The sequence below is a fragment of the Dermacentor albipictus genome, chromosome 8, assembly GCF_038994185.2.
Source record: "Dermacentor albipictus isolate Rhodes 1998 colony chromosome 8, USDA_Dalb.pri_finalv2, whole genome shotgun sequence".
Lineage (NCBI taxonomy): Eukaryota > Metazoa > Arthropoda > Arachnida > Ixodida > Ixodidae > Dermacentor > Dermacentor albipictus.
In genome coordinates, this window is record NC_091828.1 from 124,186,988 (window position 1) to 124,208,381 (window position 21,394).

Genomic DNA, 21,394 nt, shown 5'->3' on the forward strand with positions numbered 1-21,394 from the left:
AGCATCAAGTGCAAGGGAACGGTCCCACAGACCCGGAGTCGATCATGCAAATAGATTCGCTGCACACATTTGTGTCCAGAAAAGATATGCCACATGAAATGGCATGCAAGGAAGTACTGAAAATATTGCAATGTTAATAAAACGCCTACGCTTTTAATATGTGGGTTCATACACTCGATTCCGTCCGTATTAGGCACTCGCCTCTTGATTGCTTCGTGGCACAGAAATACTCCGCATCAGGCTGTTTTTCCGCTGTGGCCTTTGTATAAGCATTATTGTTCAAAGTGCAACAATTAAACATATACTATGACTTGCTTGTGGATTCGCCAGTACAATTTCGGTGCGCTAGACCACCTGTCCGGCAATTTCCTACTGAAGAAAAACCTGCAGATAAAAACACCTCTCCGCATGTAAAAAAAAAATGCTCTACTGTAACGCTTCTCAAACGATTGTGATGCATGATAGGAGCTGTCTACTCGCGTGATAATCTGAACAAGAAGATACATTCATTTACTTACATGTGAAGGTTTATGCCAGAGCACTTCGGGGCTGAATTCGGTGGCACAAAAGGCACGAATCTGCCATAGCGTCAGATGTTGACGCGCGATCGCATGTCAAACCTAAACTGTACGAAATTACTACGGATCCAAAAAAAAAAAGAGATTCGAAACCGAAATTCGTGTCCTCCTTTATTGCATGAATGTGTACATTGTGATTTACACAAGTCACGCACTTAGCGAGCGCTTTCCGTAAACTTAATATTAACGCATCATCTTCAGAAAGCCATCAGGTATGCGACAAAGCACAAGGTGACCTGTACTTGTTTTCAGCTATTTCATTACTTAGGGCGCTTGTGACATACACCATCAGTAATAGGGAGGCGCCCTAGCGGTACCCACTCTCCCTCGTCATCTCCTCCTTCACCAACTCTACACTTGTTTAGGCCGAAGCACTTGCACACACTGTGCTCCCCAGCGGCCTTCTGGCACTCCTGCGTGCACATTGCTCGGTCGCACGTGCATTGGATGGCCGGTAGAAGCGTCGCCATGACGACGAAGGCGCCGAACAGCAGCGCCGCCCAGTCGCAGTCGCGGGCGACTTCTCGTCGCCGTGGCAGGAATGGCTTTCCGTGCAGCATGTTGGCCTGTCTTCCCGCTGAATCTGAAATCGAGAAGCCGAAACTCAGCCCACGACCGACCGCCAATGTTTAGCACAAATCAGTGATACAAAAACCAACGCATCTGCAATGCTGCGCTGAGTTTGATACCTAAGAATTTTTATTTGCGTTCTTGAATCTTAACGCAAGGCCCACAGCAGAGTTTGTGATACTCTGGAGCGAGTTCTCCCGCTTCCTCCACTTCCGGATAGTTCAACACATTTACCACTTATTGCTTAGTTACTATATTATTTATTTCCTTGAATTAACTTTTCCTTGATTTTTGTATGAATATCTACTCTTCATGGTAATAAATTAAGTTAAACAAGTTGTTTCAATTTTCCTTTATGTGGGATAGTGTACGGGCACTGTGATCTTGAGAATGATCTGGGTGCGAACTGTGCCACTGCCTGCGTCCTTCGGTAACGCAGTATCGTGAGAGAGTTATTTGTGCCCTGAAGTAAAACATGCAGCCGAAAAGATGTTGAAACGCAGGTCACTGATGTTCTGTGCGCATGAGTGGAGTGAGTGAGTGAGTGAGTGAGTGAGTGAGTGAGTGAGTGAGTGAGTGAGTGAGTGAGTGAGTGAGTGAGTGAGTGAGTGAGTGAGTGAGTGAGTGAGTGAGTGAGTGAGTGAGTGAGTGAGTGAGTGAGTGAGTGAGTGAGTGAGTGAGTGAGTGAGTGAGTGAGTGAGTGAGTGAGCGAGCGAGCGAGCGCGCGATAAGCAAAATAGCGCAAGGAAAAAGACAAATCAGATTGGCCCTGGCAGCTCATTTCCAGAAAGTCTTTCGCGAATCGCCATGGCTTAGTATTTCAACAGCTGTTATTGGTGTGCATGACAACGTCGCCTGCTTCTGCGAAGCTTATACACTGCTTGCATGGTCCCAGTGTCGTTGTCTCGGCCAGACACAATCAGTCGCTGCAAATTACGTTGTTATCCTCGTATTAATGTACTGACATTTAATTGTAACCAGCCACAGAGACAAACGCTCACGTGATGGCCACAGCTATAATGCCTCGGCTGCCTTTACTGTGGGCCTGACGGCAACGTGGCAATAGTAATAAATGCTAATGGGTCTCTAAACGCACCTAGTGTGAATAGACGATTGCGCTAAATTAAAAAGAAAGAAAGGAAGAGAAAAGAAAACAGAAAAAAAAAGCACCCAAGCAATGCAGCGCATTTAGTGGCGGACATTGGAGTAATCGTGAGGTTTCGTCTACTAACGTCTGCCCAGCAGATAACGGTTGCTACGACTACGAGAACCCTCCGTGAAGGAGATACCTTTTTCCGTGTCACAGTAATGCCGCGTGCAGGATTTTAGCAGCTGTAGAGTTGGCACCAGCCAATAAAGAACTGTTTTCACAGAGCTTCTCTCACGTAACACCGGTCCGGATTCGGTCCCCACCCCTGTTCTAACCAATCGTGGTAGCCGGCTAGCTGTTCGCGGGTCAGCAGGGGCGTAGCCAGGGGGGGGGCTTATGGGGCTTCAGCCCCCCCCGAAATTTTTTCGTGCTGCCCATGCACCGCCGACGAATGCAACACTCGGCGCCGGGAACCATCCTGGATTTTGTCTAGAATGTCTTTTTGACGCTCGAAAAGACATTTAACCGCGAAGATAGCGAACTCGGGCTGGATTTCGTGGCAACGCCCATGCACCGAGAGTCACATAACGCCAAGCAGCCCCATTCGACCACAAAGTTTCAAGGGCGGTTTGATGGTGAGCGGGCTCTCCGCGGCATCTCGCTGAGGCCGCGGGTTCTATGGAGCGCATGGATGTCAATTCCGAAAATTTATGGGTATAAATCTGATAAGCTCTTGATGTGAAAGGTGCATTGACATTTCCAAAGTTGTGCTTTAGATTTTCAAGAGCGGAACTTTGTGGGTTTAATGTTTTTATAAACATTTGACGTCAAAGGTCCATTGACTTTTCTAAAGTCTTACATCGGAACACACAACGAGACAAGTCAAATCAACATACTAGCAGACAAGTTGACAAAGCACGCAGCGAGGTTCAATGAGACGAAGCGTTGTGGTGGTTCATTTGTGCCGCCATGTCACATAAAAAAATATCAACATTTCTTTTAACCTACGCCAAAACATCCATGTCAAAACACTAAAGCCAGCCAAGGTAACTACGTTCTTATTTATTTTTTTTTACTTCGACTTTTATTCGCGAGGAAATATTGAGCCTCTTCAGTTTTTTTTTTATTTTTTGGTTCTCGCTATCATACCCGCGGGCTGCCAGAGCCAGTCAGAACGCATATGTTTTTCTCGCGTGGCCCCGACCACCGCGTGGCGCACTTACTTCGGTGCGCGTTCGGTTTTCTCCGGCCGAGTGGATTTTCGCCTGGCAGAGTTTTGTACACTTTCTGGCTAGCAGACGAGAAAAAGAAACAATGGTCACTCGCCGCCATCACTGTGGGGACTGGACGGATTGCACCGCGTTCGCTTTTGCAGAACTTCTCCAGAAAGTCTTGTCTCGCCGGTGTAGGATACCGAGCAATATGCGAGCATTGCTTCTCAGTGGACGAAGCGTCTCATGCTTTCTTCGATATTCCTTCCGTAGCCACATTACGTGCCTAAAGTAGCCATTCGATTGTGGCCAACATACTTTCCTATGCGATTTTTTTTTTCATTTCGGTGCCCCCGCCCCACAGAAAGAAAAAAAAATACATAGTTGCGGCGCAGCGAATTGTCGCATGGTGAAAGTTCGATTTTGTTACTTCTTCTTTTGTGGAAAGTAATGAGCGACGGGACGCTTCAGTTGCCAGATACTCTTACTATATTATTGCGATAGCAATTATATGGACTCTCCAGGCGCATTCCTGCCGTCGCCGTCGCTTTCATGTTTCGTATGAAGTCCAAGGGTGATAACATCTTGACCGCGTGCCGCATGCTGTATGTGCGAGTGAAAGCGTAGGGGGGGGGGTGGAATGGCTGAGCCGACGATGGTAGCTCAGTCGTATGTGTGCAAAGGAGAAAAGCGGGGAGCAAGTGCGCCGCCTTCCGTCGCGCGCGATACATCGGGGGGAGTGGATGGAATTGGGGCGGAATCTAGGATTCTCTGAATTTGTGATTGCGCAACATGTTTATTTGCCTTGTTTGAGGCATTATAAACAGCGACTTTTTCTTAGATACGTAGATTTATTGGAGACGTATACGTGTATTTAAATATCTTGTTGCGAGGTTTCGTGTATACGTGCAGTGAATTTTGTTTCCAGTCACACTTCTTGCCCTTTATCAAGCTGTAGCTTCGCATTTGTATATGCCATTGTACTTCGCATTTCTAATGCACGAGTGCGAGTCGCAATAATGGTTCGGTTCATTATCTGCGAGGCATATGCGCGTAGCAGAGTGGCATCTCTCATCTACAAAAGTGGTACGCATTGAGGATAAATGTTCTTTAATGCTCTCATACACTGGGTTGAACATTGTTGCCTGACATAATGGACACCCCTAAAGCTGAACAGCGTGGTGTCGCGAGGTTTTTGACAGCTAAAGGTGTTTCCCAAAAAGAAATTAGTCACTGTATGGCTGCAATGTACGTTGAACATTGCATTCAATTGGCCACTGTAAAGCGTGGGAGCAAACGGTTCAAAGAAGAATGAAAAAGTTGCAAAGACATTCCAAGACCGGGCCAAAGCCATCGTGCAATCACATCCCGCACAATTTCAAAGGCTGATGAGCTGATGAGACAAGAATGGAGGACAAGCATCGATGAACTGGTAGAGCGTGTGAAAATCAGTCACGGCTCGGTTCACGCCATAATTCATGAGCACCTCGGTTATCGGCTCTTGTGTGCGCAATTGATGCCAAAGATTTTGTTCCACCGCCAGAAGACGGAGAAGTTTGGCCCCGCTTTGACTAATCTGATCCGGTATCACAATGAGGATGACGATTTCTTGTTTGCTATTGTGATCGGGGACGAGCCATGGTGCCACTACTACGAGTCTGAAACACGACGGCAAAGCTTACAGTGGAAACATTCGAATTTACCACGGCCATAGAACGCAAAGGCCGTCATTTTCGCAGGAAAGGTGTTGTTGACTTCTTTTTTTCGATCGTCAGGGGCCATTACCGGTAGAATTTGCTCAATCTTGAGAGACTATCAATGGTTTCCGATATTGTGAAACGCCGGAACCACTGCGTGTCGCAATCAAAAGCAAATTACGTGGAAAATTGACGAATTGGGTGACCTTGTCCCACGATAATGCCCGTCCCCACGTCGCTGATGTGGTTAATACAAAACTGGGAAATTTCAAGTGGGAAACGCTGCGACATCCGTCATACAGCTCAGACCTGTCTCCTTGCGACTTCCACATTTTGGGGCAAACGAAAAACAGCTCAACGGAACTAGATTCGTGCCGGACGATGACGTGAAAGAGTCAGTTACAGACTTTTTGAAGCAGCAACCTAAGGAGTTTCATGAGACGGGAATCATGCGACTCGTTATTCAATGGGGCAAACGTCTAAATTCTCATGAAGACTACTTTTTAATAAAGTACCCCGTTTGTCATATATTCGCATTGACTCACATTCATTTGGCTCGCCCTCGTATAGCTTGCAGAACTCCTGCTTTTTATACGTGCTCTCTGTTGCGACTATAATTTCTGTGCAAATACTGACGATTCACGACCAGTCACAGCTGCTCCTGCGCAATACATTGGAACAAATGACAGCGTCATGGAGATTTTTCACTGGCCATTGCATATATACAAGAATGTAAACACGGTTCTTGAGTGACTAAGTTTCATTAACATATTTGTCCTGAACTTGTTCATTTCATGGCCTTTTCATTTTTCATATCAGCGGTATGCGCTGCTTTCCTGGTTTCGAACTGATATAGTACTAAAGTTCGTGTGATATTTTCTTTACTTATTAAATAGACAAAAACATGGAAGCATTGATATCAGTTACTTTGGGCACAATTTTTGGCACATACCAGAATATTCATTTATGAAAAAATACACATTTTACCTGTTTGGACAGTGCGTAGCGTTCAAAAATTGGTTTACAGCATTTTTGACAATGGTAATGCAGTTATTATTCATGTATTTGATCCCTCGACAAATTGTTTAAGAGGAAGCATTAGCTGGGGCCCAAGTCGACGCGGCCTATTCAAATACATGTAAAACGCAGAAATTCTTTTCTGAGATAATCCTGCTAATCGCTTTTAATGAAATTTGTTGCGTTTGAGAGAGAAAGTACATTATAGTGTGTGTTGGAAACGGAATTTCGGTTTACGGCCGAAATTTTGTATAAATTTTTAGAAAATCTTGAAATTTCGAAAGAATAGAAGCACGACGTTTACAAAATAATTGCTATGTACCAAGAACAGATATCTCGGTTCTGTAAACGGCAACTATTAGGAAAGTCAATGCGAACAAATTTGGTGTGTCAATTTGTATCTTGCGTGAATTGGTTACGTTGTGTACAAGGGTTCTTCAAAAGTCGTATTTCCATATTACTAATTTTTTTTGAGATTCATGTTAACATATCTATTTTGTCCGCTGCAGATGTACTATTAGATGCAATTCATAGAATTGTGCTATTATTTTTTATTGTTGAGTTACTGAGCTTATACTTTATAGTTCCGTTTTCTGAAAATTTGCGATTTTGGACAATTTTCTTGAGCGCTTAAATGAAAAATTCGAAACCAACAGTCCCTAGACTTTAAGTTTTTATTTTAAATTAAGCAAACATCGTCAAATTTGGTGCAGTTGTAGCGAGGAAAAACGAATTACCCTTCTACATCTATTTAAATAGCAGCACCTGAGCTAAAGCTTCCTCTTAAGGAGGAGGCCGAGCAGCAACATGAGCCCCCCCCGAACGAAATTTCTGGCTACGCCACTGCGGGTCAGGGATCTGACCAATCACGGGGCTCAGTTGCGCTCCAGCAGATCGGAATTTCTGCGTGAGGGGCCATTCGCTGATGGCCTGGCGCCGACTCTATAGCTTCAACAGCATTGGTGCGCGGTTTTGAAAGTGAGACACAGTAACAACAACAACAGCAACAACCAAGTCTGCATAATGTAAAAAAGGGGGGCACAAGGCGTGCAGACAGGGACGCAGGAGAAGACAGGTGGACAACACGAACGTCCACTTCTCTTCTCCTGTGCCAGTGTCTGCACGCGTTACCCCCTTATTTGCATCATGAATCCTTACAAACTAGCTCAGCTTTATGTCGTATCAAGTATGCATAGTCGTGGCCTGTTAACCAGCTGTTCGTGTTTCTTTTTTCTTTTTTTTCTTGTTCTTTTACATCACGCTTTAGAAAGTTGAAGGTGCAGACGACATAAATGGCTCCATGCCATAGGAGCAGAAGCATATGTGGCCCTCGGAAGTGTTGTTAAGCTCGGCCCTGAGCTACACGCTACAGCTGCAGGTTCCGCCGAAATGTGAGGCGCTGCTGAGATTGAGTGCATCCTATACAGGTGGACGCGAAAGGAGTTTATTTCGCTTGTGTCTCAACGCGGCAGTTTGAGAGGCTTCTTTTACGGCTTACGAGCAGCCCGAATGGGAGAGAACAACGATCACTCTGCGCCCATACGGGCGGTAAACTATACCCCCGTGAAACAAGGCGTATCTGGCGCAACGTTAAGGTGCTAGCACAACTTGAATCTCGTTTATTTTACCTTCATTGCTTTTCGCAGGACAGCGGCGACGTCAGCCACATTACACAAATGTACGTAAATATAGTACAAACTATTTCCCCTTAAGAATCGCAGTGTAAGAGATCGCACGTCGACCATGTGCTCTCGTTTCGGTTTGTTTCACGAGCTTTATTTTACTAACCGCTCTCTTAAAGATAAAGCTCCTTCTACCTCCCACCTATGTTTATTCTCGCAGTGACCACGAATTCGGAGAATTCCAGAGGCCGAACCAACCTCTTTTTCCAATTCCTTTAAACCTCGCACGAGCAATGAATGGAATCGGCTCCCTCCCCCCGTTGCTGCAATTACTCATGCTACCGCCTTCAAGAAAGACATGTTTGAAGATGTTTGTTAATGAAAAAAAGATACCCTCTCCTTTATGTAAAGCCTTCGGGTCATTAAGACTACTGAAATAAAATAAAATAAAATAATACATATACCAAGCACACCAAGGGTGTCTGCGGGGAGTGCACACAGACTGTGAAAAGGAAATTGGCGCGCAGCCGACTAACGCGACCAATCCCCTATTTTTTCATCCTCTGTTGCTCTGAACAAGGACGTCACAAGACGATGCAGACTTGAAATGGTCAACAGTGATTGAGCAAGGGGAGCCTTCAACCTGGAGCTTTCAACGAGGGGCCTCTTCGTCAAGCACCTTCCCCGCAGGGCCACCATTTCGGCAATGTGACTTGTCTTCGCCAGTATCCTAAGAAATACAAGTCCTCTTGTGAACCCAGTCTTCGCCAAGTGCAGCAAGGGCCTCGAAACAACGTTTCAACGAGATGACTTGGCTACATCAGGGCGCTAAGAGGGAGAGAGAGAGAGAGATAGTATTTAATGGCAGAAATGCGGAGAGGTTGGCCTGAGTGAAGTACCTCTAGCCTGCTACTCCACGCTGGGGTAGGGGTTTGGGGAAATCACAGCGATAGGATGTGAAGAGGAAAAAGGGTGGTGGTAGAAATACATCTTTTTTTGACGCCGATGTTTCGACAGGGGGCACTTGTCCTCTTCAGGCTCCTAAAGACAAGACGTGACAAGGCAAAATAAGACGACGGGCCTTGTCTTCGCCAGGACCCTGATGAAGACAAGCCCCTTTGTCAAAACGTTGCACTCAGTGGCTTTCTTTGTCCAGCCACTGTTGAACGCTGCTTTGCTGGGCTGTATAACGTAAACCTATGTGACTATGTGACTAAACCTATGTGCATGTGACTGGCGTGGTGAGCGATCAAATTTTTTTACGCTGCGTGACGGAAAGGTGACGTGGGGATAGCCCGAAATATTTTGACTAATATCAGAGGGAGAATTGCAGTGAAGGTCTAGAATAGGAAAGAGTTATTTTTCTTTTTTTCGGCTTAATCACGTGTAATCAATATGTACGAATCATATCCGACGGGGAGTTATCGCAGTGGGGGTGGCCCGCAAAAAATGTTGACCAATCGTGGAGTGCTAGTGGCAGAAACGGATAAGCTTTACGTTACTGCACCCCTGCTCCCCAGCGAAGTGTGTGAAAATCCTGAAATAGATGCTATACCTGCATAACATTCGCAGATAGCTAATACGTTTTTAACAAGTACTGCCCGATACTCTCTCCAATATCTTCTTCTTTTCTTTTTCTCGGGGATTAATGTCATGTGTTTCTAACGTGACGCAGTACGGGTGCCGAATCGAGGCTACGAAAGGATCGACGCACCGTTGGTGCCATGACGCCGTCACCGACTCGGAGATGCCTCGACCGGAAGCTCTTCACCGGGCGTGGAGCGTCGAAGGGCCTGCTCGCCTTCTTCCTAGTCGCGATCACGTTGTCGACACTGCTTCCTAAGGGGAGCGCTACGCAGCTTTGCGAGCCGAACGCATGTGCGACGCGGTGCCTAGGAATAGGGTTCGACAATGGCATCTGCAGCACCCACAAGGATTATGTGTACAAGGGCCAAGCACTGTGCCGCTGCTCGTACAAGCTCGGATATGCGCCCAAGGAGCTTCGACGCGAGATGTCTGAGAAAGCGGCGGACAGGGGCACCTAAACTGGACAGGGAAATAGCTCGCAAGTAGCTACAACCGCGAGCCTATGAGGTCAAATAAAAGTTTTTGCAACGACCGTATATTTGGAATGATCCTATATTTATAGGGATAACAGACATCACGGACTGGTGGTTTCAACCGCAGACAGACAGACACATGGGGACGGACAGACAGACAGACAGACAGACAGACAGACAGACAGACAGACAGACAGACAGACAGACAGACAGACAGACAGACAGACAGACAGACAGACAGACAGACAGATGGACGGACGGACGGACGGACAGACAGACAGACAGACAGACAGACAGACAGACAGACAGACAGACAGACAGACAGACAGACAGACAGACAGACAGACAGACAGATGGACGGACGGACGGACGGACAGACAGACAGACAGACAGACAGACAGACAGACAGACAGACAGACGGACGGACGGACGGACGGACGGACGGACAGACAGACAGACAGACAGACAGACAGACAGACAGACAGACAGACAGACGGTACCCACGGCCCTAGCGGTACCCACTCTCCCTCGTCATCTCTTCCTCTACCAACGCTACGCTTAGGGTGGCGGAAGCACTTGCACACAGGCAGCACACTGGCGCCCCCTGGTATGCAGCACTCGCCGTAATCCCAGGCGGCCTTCTGGCACTCCTGCGTGCACATTGCTCGGTCGCACGTGCATTGGATGGCCGGTAGAAGCGTTGACATAACGACGAAGGCGCCGAACAGCACCGCCGCCCAGTCGCAGTCGCGGGCGACTTCTCGTCGCCGTGGCAGGAATGGCTTTCCGTGCAGCATGTTGGCCTGTCTTCCCGCTGAATCTGAAATCGAGAAGCCGAAACTCAGCCCACGACCGACCGCCAATGTTTAGCACAAATCAGTGATACAAAAACCAACGCATCTGCAATGCTGCGCTGAGTTTGATACCTAAGAATTTTTATTTGCGTTCTTGAATCTTAACGCAAGGCCCACAGCAGAGCTTGTGATACTCTGGAGCGAGTTCTCCCGCTTCCTCCACTTCCGGATAGTACAACACATTTACCACATATTGCTTAGTTACTATATTATTTATTTCCTTGAATTAACTTTTCCTTGATTTTTGTATGAATATCTACTCTTCATGGTAATAAATTAAGTTAAACAAGTTGTTTCAATTTTCCTTTATGTGGGATAGTGTACGGGCACTGTGATCTTGAGAATGATCTGGGTGCGAACTGTGCCACTGCCTGCGTCCTTCGGTAACGCAGTATCGTGAGAGAGTTATTTGTGCCCTGAAGTAAAACATGCAGCCGAAAAGATGTTGAAAGGCAGGTCACTGATGTTCTGTGCGCATGAGTGAGTGAGTGAGTGAGTGAGTGAGTGAGTGAGTGAGTGAGTGAGTGAGTGAGTGAGTGAGTGAGTGAGTGAGTGAGTGAGTGAGTGAGTGAGTGAGTGAGTGAGTGAGTGAGTGAGTGAGTGAGTGAGTGAGTGAGTGAGTGAGTGAGTGAGTGAGTGAGTGAGTGAGTGAGTGAGTGAGTGAGTGAGTGAGTGAGTGAGTGAGCGAGCGATTGAGCGAAAAGCAAAATAGCGCAAGGAAAAAGACAAATCGGATTGGCCCTGGCCGCTCTTTTCCAGAAAGTCTTTCGGGAATCGGTATGGCTTGGAAACAAGAGCAACGAGAGGAGTTTTTGTTCGCGTTGCGTGTCGGTCTAGCGTACGCAAAAAATAGGCAGGGCTTATCGAGATATGACGTGAAGGCGTAGATAGGATACTGGATATATTAGATGTGTACTTCGGACGCCGCATATCCAATGAGTTTAAGCTCGCCGCTTTCTCGCTTACAAAACACGTGTGCACGTTCTCATATAAGCAAGTTGACTCGGTTATTCATAAGGCGAGCATACACGATCCACGGGGAGTTCGTATCATTTTCTACGAATAATACGGTAAACACTGTGGGAACTGGCATCCACTCAGCCCGCAGGCTGAACAGCCGTAGGGAGATCGACGCTAACGATGAGGCTTCAAAGGGCCGTGACCGCACCATCATTATTATCATCATCATTATTATCATTAATATTATCATCATCATAATGAAGGAGAGCTAGGGTGTCTAGAACGGGCCCCAGCTATAGAGCGCGAGATTGGCCGGGAAGAGCTAGCAGAAGTTCGCGCCTGGGACTTGCCCATAACACGCCGACTTTTTAGCTTATGAGAACGCAGTGAGGACACCTTCAGCCTGCGTCCTTTTAACCAGAGTCATTTTACCCTTTAAAGACGAATGACGAGGAGACGAGCTCGTTGAATGCTTTCTTTTTCTTTTCCTTTCTTTTTGTGCTGGTTTGAAGACGACTTGAGCTCCTATGTTGCTGCGCGCTCTTCCAGATGACGGGCTTTATTTTGTGCTCGCTTTGAATAACAATAAATGGTGCAAGGAGCTCTTGAAGAGTGAAGTTGGGAGCATAGACTCTCTTCTGAGAAGTAAACTCCACCTCCGTTACAGTGTAATTTTTTTATCTCGGTAAACCTCGCCTTTCTAACAGAAATTATTTACGTGGTCTTGCTTTATATGTATATCACAATCGTTTGCACGTGGTATTGGCAGCTAAGACAAACTTGTGCGCAGCGATGCCCACTTTTGTTATAGTTTAAAAGGTTTTTTTTTTCTGGCAAAATTAATTTTACTGATAAATTTTTCGTGTGGTTGCGTTTCATGTTCTCATCAGACTCATCTCCACGCAAAAAAAAAAATTAAAAAACACAGTCTTCATGGCAAGCTTTCTTTTGTACCGTATTTAAAAAAGTTAATTAAAGCACACTAATATATCATGTACCGGCACAGTATCGCCATGACGTATTGTGGAGATTTCCTACCACCGAAGTGTGCCGGCAGAGCTCGTATTTCAACAGCTGTTATTGGTGTGCATGACAACGTCGCCTGCTTCTGCGAAGCTTATACACTGCTTGCATGGTCCCAATGTCGTTGTCTCGGCCAGAAACAATCAGTCGCTGCAAATTACATTGTCATCCTCGTATTAATGTACTGACATTTAATTGTAACCAGCCACAGAGACAAACGCTCACGTGATGGCCACAGCTATAATGCCTCGGCTGCCTTTACTGTGGGCCTGACGGCAACGTGGCAATAGTACTAAATGCTAATGGGTCTATAAACGCACCTAGTGGGAATAGACGATAGCGCTAAATTAAAAAGAAAGAAAGGAAGAGAAAAGAAAACAGAAAAAAAAGCACCCAAGCAATGCAGCGCATTTAGTGGCGGACATTGCAGTAATCGTGAGGTTTCGTCTACTAACGTCTGCCCAGCAGATAATGGTTGCTACGACTACGAGAACCTTCCGTGAAGGAGATACCTTTTTCAGTGCCACAGTTATGCCGCGTGCAGGATTTTAGCAGCTATAGAGTTGGCATCAGCCAATAAAGAACGGTTTTCACAGAGCTTCTCTCACGTAACAGCGGTCCGGATTCGGTCACCACACCCGTTCTGACCAATCGTGGTAGCCGGCTAGCTGTTCGCGGGTCAGGGCTCTGACCAATCACGGGGCTCAGTTGCGCTCCAGCAGATCGGAATTTCTGCGTGAGGGGCCATTCGCTGATGGCCTGGCGCCGACTCTATAGCTTCAACAGCATTGGTGCGCGGTTTTGAAAGTGAGACACAGTAACAACCACAACAGCAACAACGAAGTCTGCATAACGCAAGAAAAAGGGGGCGCAAGGCGTGCAGACACGGACGCAGGAGAAGACAGGTGGACAACACGAACGTCCCCTTCTCTTCTCTTGTGCGCGTGTCTGCACGCCTTACCCCCTTATTTGCATCATGAATCCTTACAAACTAGCTCAGCTTTCTGTCGTATCAAGTATGCATAGTCGTGGCTCTGTTAACGAGCTGTTCGTGTTTCTTTTTTTCTTTTTTCTTCTTCTTCTTTTACATCACGCTTTAGAAAGTTGAAGGTGCAGACGACACAAATGGCTCCATGCCATAGGAGCAGAAGCATATGTGGCCCTCGGAAGTGTTGTTAAGCTCGGCCCTGAGATACACGCTACAGCTGCAGGTTCCCCCGAAATGTGAGGTGCTGCTGGGATTGAGTGCGTCCTATACAGGTGGACGCGAAAAGAGTTTATTTCGCTTGCGTCTCAACGCGGCAGTTTGAGAGGCTCCTTTTACGGCTTACGAGCAGCCCGAATGGGAGAGAACAACGATCACTCTGCGCCCATAAGGGCGTTGTTAAACTGTACTCCCGTGAAACAAGGCGTATCTGGCGCAACGTTAAGGTGCTAGTACAACTTGAATCTCGTTTATTTTACCTTCAGGGCTTTTCGTAGTTTGAGAGGAAAGCGGCGACGTCATCCACATTACACAAATGTACGTAAATATAGTACAAGCAATTTCCCCTTAAGAATCGCAGTGTAAGAGATCTAAAAAAATAAATAACAATACGTTAACGCAAGTATAACGCAAGAAAGATCTTCCAAGTACTGCTAGGTAAGAACAAAAAGCCAGATGAATTTTCCTGCAATATTACCGCGTTAAGCTTATCTCGTCAAGTTATATATCGATCTAGCAGGACTAGGTATGGCGTGTTTAAAATAGCACTAGATCCGCGATATTCACAATACCGTGAAGGAGCTGGTTCTACTAACTGCAAGTTTCAGGATGAAATATACTCGAGGAGGTTGTGGTTGTGTTGGAAGGAACAAGAACTTTATGCGCACGGTAAAGGCGACGTGATACGTGTGAGGGTAGAACTATGAAAAGAAAGGGAATGAACTGGTCGTGGTAGTACAGCTTATGAAACAGAGTAAGATGTGATATCTTGCTGCGGTTGCTTAGCAGCGGGGAACATTTAGTGTTTAGGCTAACATTTAGGCTAAACTTGCTGTGCCGTTTCGTAGTTACGGTGAAATGGTAATCATTAAAACATGAAAATGGCGGTGCTGGTCACTCGAGACTTCGAGCAGAATGAGCTAGTGTACTTACACCTCACCGACCGCTCACCGTGATCGATTTTGTCAGAAAGCACTAGCTCTATGGCAAAATATTGTAGTACAACGTGGGGCGCGTGATAATAGCACCCAATGTAAAGATTAGATTATGTTAGACAATTAATTATTTGGCGCTAAAACGTATAGAGTTTCCACAAATTGTGATAAGGATGGTGAAAAAAAAAACTGCATCCGCAGCAACTTCACTGATGCTGAATTTCCGCCCCATTAACCCAGCCGTAGACAGCACAGTCTATACATAACTATCATGAAACCAACAAGGCGAGAAGAGAATGCAAATTAGAAAAGTGTATCACAGCGGTTGATCGCTATAATAAATCAACGATAATCAAATATACCATAAACAGAGCTTGTACTGTACAATCCGGCGGAAAATTCACCAGAAGAGAATGAAAAAAGAAAGAAAGAAAGAAAGAAAGAAAGAAAGAAAGAAAGAAAGAAAGAAAGAAAGAAAGAAAGAAAGAAAGAAAGAAAGAAAGAAAGAAAGAAAGAAAGAAAGAAAGAACGGAAAAGGGTACAGAAAAATTGAAAATCAAATTTGACTTAGATGTTCTGGAACATTTTTGATGACGTCGATGAGTCTGTGCTTTTCCAGTTAGACGAATTCGGAGGGTGAATTGCCAAAAAAATCTGACAGTAGACAGCAAAGAAGCGAATAAACTGTACGCGTCTAAGCAAGCATGCGTCAGAGACCAGCTTACCGATACGAAGAATTGTTCTGAAGCCTTCCAGACTCGGCAATTCTAATAAAGCAAGTGTTTCGGATAGCACACGTTTTCTTGAATGCTTCTCTTTACTGTCTTTATGAAGCAGATGCTAACAAATAGATTATTGCCGAAGTGCATATGTACTTTGCACACAGTAAATGCGCGCGGCGCTGCTTGTCAATTCACTACTCGCACACACGTACACGCAAATGTACACATAAGTACACGCACATACATAGCACGTGCGCATGCGCACTAGCCACGTCCACTAAGTGTTTAGTGTTATATTGCCTATCTATAGTGTAGGTGAAAGTGGTGAGTTTGTTCTGGTTATACACGATTGACTGAAAATAAAAACAACTAAATGGTACGAGGCACAAAAAGAAAATCATAACATGGCAAATGGGCAAACGTACACAAATTTAGCTCTACAGGCAACGGAAACTATCTCTCATGGAAACAATGGGCGAATGCGCACGAATTTAGCATTATAAACAATGGAAACAAACCTTTCAGAGAAACGAGTATTGTTTTTCTTGGAAAAAAAACACATCTGTAGAGAATGTATACACCCATACATACGAGCATATATATCGAAAACATATTTTACATAACCAACTAGTGCCAGTAAAAATGCAAGTTAAGAAGAACTGCCCTTATACAGTATTCAATGTAAGAAAATCAGATTACAGAAGAAACAAATTTAGCTCATTGGTTGGTCCACTGAACCATCATGCAGCCTGCTGATGCGCATCAGCTTAACAGCTACCTTAACCGCAACAAAAGAACTGCTTGTGATTTTCAGGTACATTACAAGCAGTGCATCATAGCCATTGAAGTAACAAAGCAAAATTTTCCATGCATGTCCTCAACTATCACCATAGGTACACGGGCGTCGACCCTGCGCAGATGGGGAAGAAGACCGTGAAGACGGCCGACCACATCTGCCACCGCTAATTTCTAACCAATTAGAGCGTATAAATTTTTGCTTCCTCCTCCTACTGCTTTTACCATCCGTAAACAATTTGTCCGCTAGAATATCATCGTAAGTTATGTTGTTCGCTAATGACTGCATTATTTAATAGGCTTCAATGGCCATTCTATTCTCCAAAGTGACCTTGAACTAACTTGGCCAATGTTCTGTAACCATTCGAAATGCAAGGTAATTTTGGTTAGCCGTTGACACACGAACTTTAAATTTTCCTATTATATTAATAATACCAAAGGTTACAAGACCATATCATAGAAGTACCTTTGCGTCCATCTTACTCCTTATCTTTCCTGGTCCATTTCTGATCCTTCCATTTGAAAGCCTCTAAGGCTCTCGTATATCTACGCAGAGACTTGCGTAACTCACCTGCTAACCTATGCAAATTAGCTTACGTATTCTATTCTCGTATGCAACTAGAATTCACGCCATCCACATGGTAATCTTATCAAGACTACCTTATCTCCATGGCGGACGCTGTTCAGAACAGAACAGCAGCCTCACGTAACTACGACCCTCTTTCCAGCAATACCCGAGTAAAACAAGACATTTAACTTGTCACTGAAAACTCGCCGCCCGATCACGTACTCTCTCTTGCGTTGTTTTACCAGAACGTTTACATCAATAGGTCTCAACCTTCACCGCTTCCTCCACCAGAACTCAGGTCATGATCCCTTAGAATACGTTCAGCTTTATGCGCATGCACAATGAAGCGCGAGCATTTAACTCCTCTGCATTGCCCTGCGCTATTGCGCATTGAAAGGGTCTTCCGAACTACATGGCATCCCGGTACAATCACGAAACATTTTGCGATAACTTGAATACGCTGCACTTCATACATTGTATTATGATGTTTCACTGAACTTTAACTTTGTTTCCAAACGTTAATTTGTAAATATGAACGTCCATTGCCTTTGTATTTACTAGGATTAATATTTTTTCCTGCACCGTGCCAAATACGTTACACGCCGGGCTCAATGCCCTTGAGTGGGCCTGTTTATTGTTGCAAATAAATAAATAAATAAATAAATAAATAAATAAATAAATAAATAAATAAATAAATAAATAAATAAATAAGTAAATGCGATCACAACATTTTTGCAAAAAGTGGACTAATTTCCGCAGTTGTATTCTCTATCGGGCTAAATCAAACGAAAATCAAGAGCTTTTCAGTCGCGTCAGTGGCAACGACAGTAAATGATCAGCGCGATTTTCGAGATCTTTCCTCGTGATTCCAGCTAGATTATAACAAGACAGTAACACGTCATAAAGCGCTCAACGCTGAGCCCGAAGGCATTAACCGGCACAAAGGCGTACAGCAACGAATTCAAAGCTTGCTTTAAGTGCTAGAAGAATGTCTTCGTTTTGATGAGCTAAACCTCTGGCCCTTATTATTTCTTTTTCACAGTATATCCTATACTTCACGGCCATCTGTTGCATAGACACGTCAAGTAAAAAGAAAAAAGAAAAAAGAAGAAGAAGGACTCCATCTTTTGTTTTCCTTGAACACTGCTAGCAACACATTTTCTCTCGTTGCGTCTTCAAAATTATCTACAGAGCCAAGTCGATTCATACGATTCGTCTGCAACGAATTTTGTAAGTAAAAAAACACCGCTGTTGTATGTATTTAGTCCTTTTTAATTTTTTTTGTGCTGTACGTGCTAGCGACACCCAAACGCACATATTTACACCGAACACATTTGCTCATAATGTAAGATGAACTCCAGATTAGCAGATTCCTGACAGAATAACTTGCGATTTGATTTCACAGTTAAAGCCACATTTTGTGGGTAACCTTTGGTAAATTGTAACCATGAGCAGAGACCTTCATCAGACTATTAGTCACTTTAGTTTTGTCCACGTCACTAGAATAAGAGAAATAAATGAAATTTTGTTTGCAATTTGATAAATGAGAGAAAAACGAGATATTTGCAGGGGTTGCAGTGCCATAGTGACGTTCCCTCTGTTACTGATCGTAACAGGCTCAGACTTGCGAGTACTGTGCTCTGTCTTTACTTGGCATTGAAATGACGAAGGTAGTGCATCTGCACAACCTGTTGCAAACTGAAGTCAAGGTGAACGTTCAAGCCTCGTCGATGTGTCTTGCCTCGAGGCTACAGCTCGAACTTTAACGAATGTGCTCAGTGCTGCACGATTACAGGGTCGTTGCTCTCAGTAAGGAATTACCCTTGCGTATGGCGGAGATGCGTCGCATCGATCACCGCACGTCGACCATGTGCTCTCATTTCGGTTTGTTTCACGAGCTTTATTTTACTAACCTCTCTCTTAAAGATAAAGCTCCTTCTGCCTCCCACCTATGTTTCTTCTCGCAGTGGCCACGAATTCGGAGAAGTCCAGAGGCCAAACCAACCTTTTTTTTCGATTCCATTAAACCGCGCACGAGCAACGAATGGAATCGTCTCCTTCCCTCCGTTGCTGCAATTACTCATGCTACCGCCTTCAAGAAAGACATGTTTGAAGATGTTTGTGTATGAAAAAAAGATACCCTCTCTTCTATGTAAAGCCTTCGGGTCCTTGAGACTACTGAAATAAAATAAAATAAAATAAAACATATACCAAGCACACCAAGGGTGTCTGCGGGGAGTGCACACCGACTGTGAAAAGGAAATTGGCGCGCAGCTGACTAACGCGACCAATCCCCAATTTTTTCATCCTTTGTTGCTCTGAACGAAGACGTCAACAGACGATGCAGACTTGAAATGGTCAACAGTGACTGAGCAAGGGGACTCTTCGACGAGCGGGCTCTTCGTCAAGCGCCTTCCCCGCAGGGCCACCATTTCGGCAATGTGACTTGTCTTCGCCGGTATCCTAAGAAATACAAGTCCTCTTGTGATCCCAGTCTTCGCCAAGTGCAGCAAGGGCCTCGAAACAACGTTTCAGCGAGATGACTTTGCTACATAAGGACGCTAAGAGAGAGAGAGAGAGAGAGAGATAGTATTTAATGGCAGAAATGCGGAGAGGTTGGCCAGAGTGAAGTACCTCTAGCCTGCTACTCCACGCTGGGGTAGGGGTTTGGGGAAATCACAGCGATAGGATGTGAAGAGGAAAGAGGGTGGTGGTAGAAATACATGTTTTTTTTTTTGACGCCGATGTTTCGACAAGGGGCACTTGTCCTCTTCAGGCTCCTAAAGACAAGACGTGACAAGGCAAAATAAGACGACGGGCCTTGTCTTCGCCAGGACCCTGATGAAGACAAGCCCCTTTGTCAAGACGTTGCGCTTAGTTGCTTTCTTTGTCCAGCCACTGTTGATCGCTGGTTACGCGCAACAGCCACTATTGATCGCAAGGTTACGCGCAGTTTTTTTTTCAGCAGCAGCGCGCAGAAATGGAGAGAGCTTCGGTTTATCCGAGCCAGCGCAGTAAAAGCAGATACCGAAGGAGGAATGCAGCGCGGGCGTCTGCGATTGGTCCGCTTCCCCTTGCTTCCATTACGGTGGCTGATCAAAAATCGTGGAGGCGTGCAACGGAAGGCTATAAATACCGCTAAAAGGGATCCTCAGACAAGGAAAGTTGGCAAGGCGATGTCTTATACCTGCCGCAGGGACTCGATAATGTTATATTGCTGCGCAAGAATTCTCATTATACTCTGAGAATTAACTCTCCATGGCATCTCCGAGCAGCCAGCACCAAAGCAATAGCGTGCAGCCATCTTTCATTTCTTTCAAAACGGAGGAGACTCCGGCTATTCAGGAAAAAAAAGATCAGTTCGGTATTTTGCTGCATCGTTAGTGCGTGCACGTGCCTTTGACGTGGTGAGCGATTAAATTTTTTACGCTGCGTCACGGAAAGGCGACGTGGGGGTAGCCCGAAATATTTTGACGAATAGCAGAGGGATAATTGCAGAGAAGGTCTAGAATAGGAAAGAGTTAGTTTTCTTTTTTTCGGCTTAATCACGTTTAATCAATATGTACAAATCATATCCGACGGGGAGTTATCGCAGTGGGGGTGGCCCGCAAGAAATGTTGACCAATCGTGGAGTGCTAGTGGCAGAAATGGAATAGCTTTACGTTACAGCACCCCTGGTCCCCAGAGAAGTGTGTGAAAATCCTGAAATAGATGCTATACCTACATAACATTCGCAGATAGCTAATATGTTTTTAACAAGTACCGCCCGATACTCTCTCCAATATTTTCTTCTTTTCTTTTTCTCGAGGATTAATGTCATGTGTTTCTAACGTGACGCAGTACGGGTGCCGAATCGAGGCTACGAAAGGATCGACGCACCGTTGGTGCCATGACGCCGTCACCGACTCGGAGATGCCTCGACCGGAAGCTCTTGACTGGGCGTGGAGCGTCGAAGGACCTGCTCGCCTTCTTCCTAGTCGCGATCACGTTGTCGACACTGCTTCCTAAGGCGGGCGCTACGCAGCTTTGCGAGCCGAACGCATGTGCGACGCGGTGCCTAGGAATAGGGTTCGACAATGGCATGTGCAGCTCCCACAAGGATTATGTGTACAAGGGCCAACCACTGTGCCGCTGCTCGTACAAGCTCGGATCTGCGCCCAAGGAGCTTCGACGCGAAATGTCTGAGAAAGCGGCGGACAGGGGCACCTAAACTGGACACGGAAATAGCTCGCAAGTAGCTACAACCGCGAGCCTATGAGGTCAAATAAAAAAGTTTTTGCAGTGACCGTATATTTGGCATGATCCTATATTTATAGGGATAACAGACATCACGCACAGGTGGTTTCAACCGCAGACAGACAGACAGACAGACAGACAGACAGACAGACAGACGGACGGACGGACGGACGGACGGACGGACGGACGGACAGACGGACAGACAGACAGACAGACAGACAGACAGACAGACAGACAGACAGACAGACGGAC

General features: G+C 45.5%; 3 long non-coding RNA genes across 7 annotated transcripts; 2 read left to right on the forward strand and 1 right to left on the reverse strand.

Annotated features, from left to right (window-relative positions):
• Nucleotides 1-676: 676 nt before the first annotated feature.
• On the reverse strand, nt 677-15,707 carry LOC135918320 (uncharacterized). 5 transcript variants are annotated; one of them, XR_010569628.2, is made up of 3 exons: nt 15,547-15,707; nt 10,368-10,665; nt 677-1,161 (listed from the first exon to the last, which is right to left on the reverse strand). It is a non-coding gene; the product is annotated as an uncharacterized lncRNA (long non-coding RNA). The 5 variants fall into 5 exon arrangements; XR_010569629.2 differs by lacking the exon at nt 15,547-15,707 and adding an exon at nt 15,405-15,540; XR_010569627.2 differs by lacking the exon at nt 15,547-15,707 and adding an exon at nt 15,389-15,540.
• LOC135918324 (uncharacterized) lies at nt 8,504-9,899 on the forward strand. The gene is made up of 2 exons (XR_010569633.2): nt 8,504-8,763; nt 9,461-9,899. It is a non-coding gene; the product is annotated as an uncharacterized lncRNA (long non-coding RNA).
• A 2,305-nt stretch (nt 15,708-18,012) lies between the features above and the next one.
• LOC135918318 (uncharacterized) lies at nt 18,013-21,192 on the forward strand. Its single transcript, XR_010569624.2, has 2 exons — nt 18,013-18,136; nt 20,747-21,192. It is a non-coding gene; the product is annotated as an uncharacterized lncRNA (long non-coding RNA).
• The last annotated feature ends 202 nt before the right edge of the window (nt 21,193-21,394 follow it).